This window comes from Silene latifolia, chromosome 8, assembly GCF_048544455.1.
Source record: "Silene latifolia isolate original U9 population chromosome 8, ASM4854445v1, whole genome shotgun sequence".
In the NCBI taxonomy this organism is placed as follows: domain Eukaryota; kingdom Viridiplantae; phylum Streptophyta; class Magnoliopsida; order Caryophyllales; family Caryophyllaceae; genus Silene; species Silene latifolia.
The window spans coordinates 8,365,248-8,371,247 of record NC_133533.1 but is presented as its reverse complement, the minus strand read 5'-3'; the positions used below and the strand labels follow the sequence as shown (position 1 = coordinate 8,371,247).

At 36.7% G+C, this 6,000-nt stretch overlaps 1 long non-coding RNA gene across 2 annotated transcripts; it reads right to left on the bottom strand.

The window, feature by feature from the left end:
• Positions 1 to 201: 201 nt before the first annotated feature.
• LOC141596271 (uncharacterized) lies at positions 202 to 5,831 on the bottom strand. Of its 2 annotated transcripts, XR_012522442.1 has the most exons (4): positions 4,422 to 5,831; positions 2,607 to 2,849; positions 1,390 to 1,424; positions 202 to 476 (listed from the first exon to the last, which is right to left on the bottom strand). It is a non-coding gene; the product is annotated as an uncharacterized LOC141596271 (long non-coding RNA). The 2 variants fall into 2 exon arrangements; XR_012522441.1 differs by lacking the exon at positions 2,607 to 2,849.
• Between the last annotated feature and the right edge of the window lie 169 nt (positions 5,832 to 6,000).

Below are 6,000 nucleotides of genomic sequence, written 5' to 3'. Positions count from 1 at the left end.
ATGACAATCCTATACTTCACGATTCTACATCGGTTTTGGTCTCAATTACATCGGTTTTGGTCTCAATTACATCAGTTTTGATCTGAAACTGATGTAATATGAAACTAATGTAGTATGTTTGAGGTTCGCAAATGACGATTTACTCATAACCTATTTGTGAATTTTTACACTATTAGGGGTCTGCAAAATGAATCAATATACAAATAATAACACCCTGCATCTCATTCCTTCCAACAATTCAAACACAACTAAAAATTTATTATACAAAAAAAAATATTATAGGGTTTACAATTCCGTCCATTCAATGTAGTTTAAAACGTACACTACACGCTTCTACGACGCAAAATGTGTATTTTCACTTACAATTTCTAGAAAACTAAACCATACATACTCTAGACGCTCTCTCCACAATAAAGCGACCAAAGCTCTCGAACCTCGTTCATTTGTTCAATTGTCATTTGCGAACCTGAAACACACTTCATAGAAGAACATGGATTAGGAAGAGGTAGACACTTAGAAAATACGAACAATATATATACATAAAAATTCTATACGAACAATATCTATACATTAAAATTCAAACAGTTTACATATGCATCAACATACAGGAGTAGCATAAATAATCTCAAGTCTATCAGTGAGTTAACTAGGCGTAATTGGTTCAGTTTGCTACTCAACACCTCAATCATATATATTAAACAAGATCACCCAGTTTGCGCACCAAATCGGCACCAAATCTACGTATTGGACAAACATTGCCATCATATGACTATAAAGGCTCCTTACCAATCAATACAAACAAGAAAATGGTAGCAAAGGCAGCTCAAGGCACATTTCATACCAAAGGCAGTTCAAGGGACAGTTCATACCATACCAAAGGCAGTTCAAGGCACCGATGAGGTATTTACGCCAAAATGAAGTAGAATTTGATCAATCTTAATATCCTATTAAGAATGCAAAGCATCTCTCCAATTATATGTAATGGTCAAAATTTGAATGGTATTACAATTACAGCCCATTAGCACATAATCAACAACGAATTTGATTATGATGATTAAAAATTGAAATCAAAGGATTTTCACAAAAGTCAAAATGATTCTTGTTTTATAAGTTACTCCATATAGAGATATACAGACTACGGAAGTACAGAGAAGTTAGATAAAATAGAGGTATTAGCTTTAGCTGCAAGATCATAGGTCTTACAAAAATTTAAATACTCAATTGCTCATCACATGTATAGTGAAAAAGTATGTACTTGAAATTGGGTTCAACAACATGGCCATGCAATTGAACAAAAAATGGTACTCAGTAGGAGAGTACAAAGCAACACCATAATATTCACAAACAAAAATAGAAACACAAATGATAGAAATAGTAAGAAGGACTTACATAAGAATGTTTAGAACAAAACTTGCTCTGTTAACCTGCAAAACCAAGAAAAATATTGGGTATTAAGCAAGACCAAGAAGACAATGATGAAGATTAATAATTAAGACGATGTCTAGAACAAAACTTGCTCTGTTAACCTACAAAATTATAGTTCAAAGTAGAGAAACTTAAAATAAGGCAACATTGAAAAGAGATAATTAGAGATAAAGGTTGGTAATTTGAGTATTCATGTGTATTGATGATCACTATAGTAGTTGAAAGGCGAAAATTCATTCGTCTATAATTAAATTCCTCCAAAATCTAAAATTTAAGAGCTTTAAAGAGTAAAATATAGACAATTAAACAAACTACATGATAACCCTTCAACGACCCTTCACCCCTCTTATTTGCCATTTTTCTCTAAGCCTCTGGGCTCACTATGAACTTGGATAAATCCAATATTTATATGAATGGGGTAGAAGTGGAGAGTAAAGTGGAGCTTGTGAAGCTGTCTGGGATGAGATTAGGACACATGCCTTTCAAGTATTTGGGGGTTACCATTTCTCCTAAGAAACTTTCTATGCTTGCCTGCTCTCTGCTTGTGGAAAGAATGGTAGATAGAATAAGGGCTCTAGGTTCCAGGAAGCTGTCTTATTGTGGCATACTTACTCTAGTTAAAGCTGTGCTCACTAGCATTCAAAGCTATTGGGTTAGGATTTTTACCCTACCAGTCGCTGTGATGAAGAAATTGGAAGCCATTTGCAGGAACTTTTTATGGAGCGGATCTGATACTATGGGGAAGACACCTCCAGTGGCTTGGGAGTCAGTGTGTAAACCTAAGGAGAATGGTGGCCTGGGAGTGATGGATGCAAGGATGATGAATATTGCAACCATTGCAAAATATGTTTGGTGGATTGCAAATAAGGAGGATCACTTGGGGGTCAAGTGGATTCATACAGTTTATATAAAAGATTCAGATTGGAAATCTTATACACCAAGTCAAGATACTAGCTGGGCATGGAAAAGAATATGTTGGGTGAAGTCTATTGTTGTTGCAGGGTATGTTGGTGATTGCTGGTTAACTAATCTCAGTATGAAAATAGATTGGAGGCATTTTGTGTGGAGTAATGTGGCAGTACCCAAACATCAGTTTATTGGTTGCATGTGGGTGCAGAAAAGGCTGTTAACTTTAGATAGACTTCAAAGGATGCTTATATGCTCTAATACTTTGTGCTTACTGTGTGAAACAGACGGGGAGACTCATGATCACTTATTCTTCCTGTGTTCCTTCAGTATTAGATGTTTGAAACTGTTAAACCATTGGTTGAAGATGGACTGTCCTGCAACAGATTTCCTGGTCTGGTGGCAGCAGTATCAGTTTAAATCCATGTTTCAGAGGAAGGTTGTGGCTGCAAGTATTATGGATTTGATTTATGCTGTGTGGCATGCCAGGAATAGGTGCAGGTTTGATGCTGTTGTTCCTGTTCCTCGTTTAATTATTCAGAAAATCAGATTAGAGATTATGGTGCGAGTTAAAAAAACTATCCCTGTGAAACATTTAGTGACAAATAGATTATGGTTAGAACAACTAGATGTTGTGTAGGGGTCTATATCATGGTATGTTTTCCATTAGATAAAGTAGTGGGCAGTATGTATGGCAATCTTTGATTGCGAAACTATATGGCTTATTGTGCTATATATGATGAATGGAAAATGCTTACATTCTGACCAAAAAAAAAACCTTTAGCGACCCCCGTCATATCGACATGATTCTAGAAATACGACAACTATTTAACAAGTAAACTTAAAAGCTTGAATGAGTATGAATGATATTCCACCGATATGTAAGCAAGATGAAGATCATTCTTGTAAATTTCACTGAAACCTAGGTGCGACTTATGAATTATGATACTAAGATGAAACTAAAAAAAGCTTGCATAAAGCAAATGAACTGGATTCTATTGCATAAAACTCAACTGAACTAAATGAACCATCTATAACTCTTTAAAACACATCCGATTTCTAAATCATATACAAGTATAACGCGATGTCCATCCAGTAAAAGATGAATTGCAACAATATCGGGTTTTTAAATAAGAACCGAAACAAGAACAACCATTGTAGTTGCTCCCTTGATAAGCTGAAACAGCTGAAGTCCAAAGATTCAACCAATTTTCAAACAAAACCAACGTGCCTAAACAATAGGATGAAACTCCAACTACTCCTATATAATCCTATGGAAATGTTCCGCGAAAAAGAACTGAACTTTATCAACCAGCAACTAAAAAGAATCAAACCCCAGAATATTTTCAACCTTTTTCCTCAATTACAAACTATACATCAACTCAAATTACCTCAAAAGCAACACTTCAACTCTTAAAATGTCACAAAACCGATGAAATATTTAAAAAAAAAAACGTATACAATCAAAAGAACCCGATAAACTTACAAACACTCAAATTATGACACAATCAATCAAGCAAACAAAAGCAAAACAAAAAACAACAATTCCTACTCGTGACGGTGACAAGTTATGATGACCCTCACAAGTGATTTATATAACATTAAAAAGGAAGGGGTTTATGAGACGTCACAAGCTTACGACCGTCACAAGCAAGACTTGCTGAGAGACAAAAGAGGAGAAAATAATTACAAAGGCTATAGCAGAAACAAGTGCATAAGCTCCAGAAAGAGAAAAAGATAACATCAATTGCCACTGAGTTGACTCATTGATCTCCCACCACACTGCCATTAACTCGGACCTTCTAATTCCACTTATCATTAGTGCTAATCTATCCATTTTACCTAGATAATTAGTAACTACTACTCTTAATTACTTAGTAAGAGTTAAAACTATGATTAGTGCCGCTAGTTCTTTGTTATAGCAGCATTTCAGGCACTATGATTCATGACAACATTCACCATACACAAAACAATTAAACACGGCAACCCATAACCCCGTATCTATTATATTCAACACACAAAGACATAGATAAAAAATGTAATTTAAAAATAATTATTTAAATAAATAAATAAAACACAAAGCTTGGTACCTGAGATCAGTTGCAGGCCGGATAATTTGAAGGAATCGAGCAAGCAACGTTAGAGACGTCTCCAATTGAGGCTTTGTCAGAGAAGAAGTGTTTCACCGTGGCTTCGTCTGACGTTTCCAATTACAAATGGGTGCTTCGCCGGCGAGACAACAATGGTCTGGTGTAAAGAGGAATTCGACGAAGGCCTCGACTGGTGTGAAGAGGAGGGCGGCTGGTGAGGATGAATTGATCGACGATAAGGACGATGAAGGAAGAGGGCGTGACGGTAAGGCAGTTGTTAGGGTTTTGCGGAAATTTTTAGTGGTTTAATTTTATTGATAAAAGATCATAGTACGTGTTTTTAATTTGTGGGGGAACTGAAGGGACGTGGTAATTTTTTGCTTATTAGACGAGAAATAGGGTATGTGATTGATAGTCGTGAACATTGTATAATTGTTACATCGGTTGATAAATGAGTAACTAACCGATGTATTGAATATATTATCTAAAAAGTTTAACATCAGTTATGTTGAAATCGATGTAACTCCAAAAAATTAACATCGGTTTTATAACAACCGATGTTAACTACCGATGTAAATAATAAATGTTAAAATAATTAACATCGTTTTTGTTTAAAACCGATGTAATTAAAAATAGTTAGATCGATAACATCGTTTTTAGTAAGAAATGATGTTATAGTGGCGATGTAAATAGGACTTTTTCTACTAGTGTTGTCTCGAAGTTAGGGGAAGACTGATTGATGAAGGACGCGACGATGTCATACTCCGATGGTAGGCCACGTACCAAATGGATAACTAGACGCAGGTCAGTAACAGGAGCGTCAACATCTTTTAGCATACCGGCTATCTCGCGGAGGCGTTGGTAGTAGGCCTCAAGCGAGGGCATATTGACCAATCGAAGAGCATTGAATTCAGATTCGAGGGTCGCGGCACGAGCACCCTTGTTGTTGTTGAAGATATTTTCGACCCGAACCCAAGCCGCACGGGCTGTGGATTCATCTTCAAGAACTCGGGGTAGGATCTCGTCGCTAAGAGTACCGTATATCCATTGGAGGACATGAGCATCGACTTCACACCATGCTTCATAAGAAGCATCCGTCTCCGTCGGGGCAGCCGTCCCATCGATGTGAGACAAAACTTTATACCCTCGAGCGTGAAGTTTGAATAAGCGAACCCACGATGCATACGTCACCTTCGTGCCGTCAAGAACACGAACTTTGTGCTGGATATTGGTCACGGTAAACACAGGATGCAAACCGGTTTTGGGTGGGGGAGTATCGTTTGTCATGGTGATGGAGGTTGTGCGTGAGGCAGATGAATGAAACTCTTTCGAAAAAAAGGAAGGCACATGGCAGGAAACGGAATAGATCGAAATCTATTCAGGCTGATGCCATGTCAACAGTTTATAATCCCTTGAGTTAGGGTTGTTGCTTCTCATTCATATTTATAGGCAGATGCATACAATTAGGGTATTATACAACTATACATAGAGATATTCTAGGAGACTAAATAGTAACAAATATGTACACAATATTTGACTATTGACTAGCATATATACGGTTATTATCTAACATTGACTA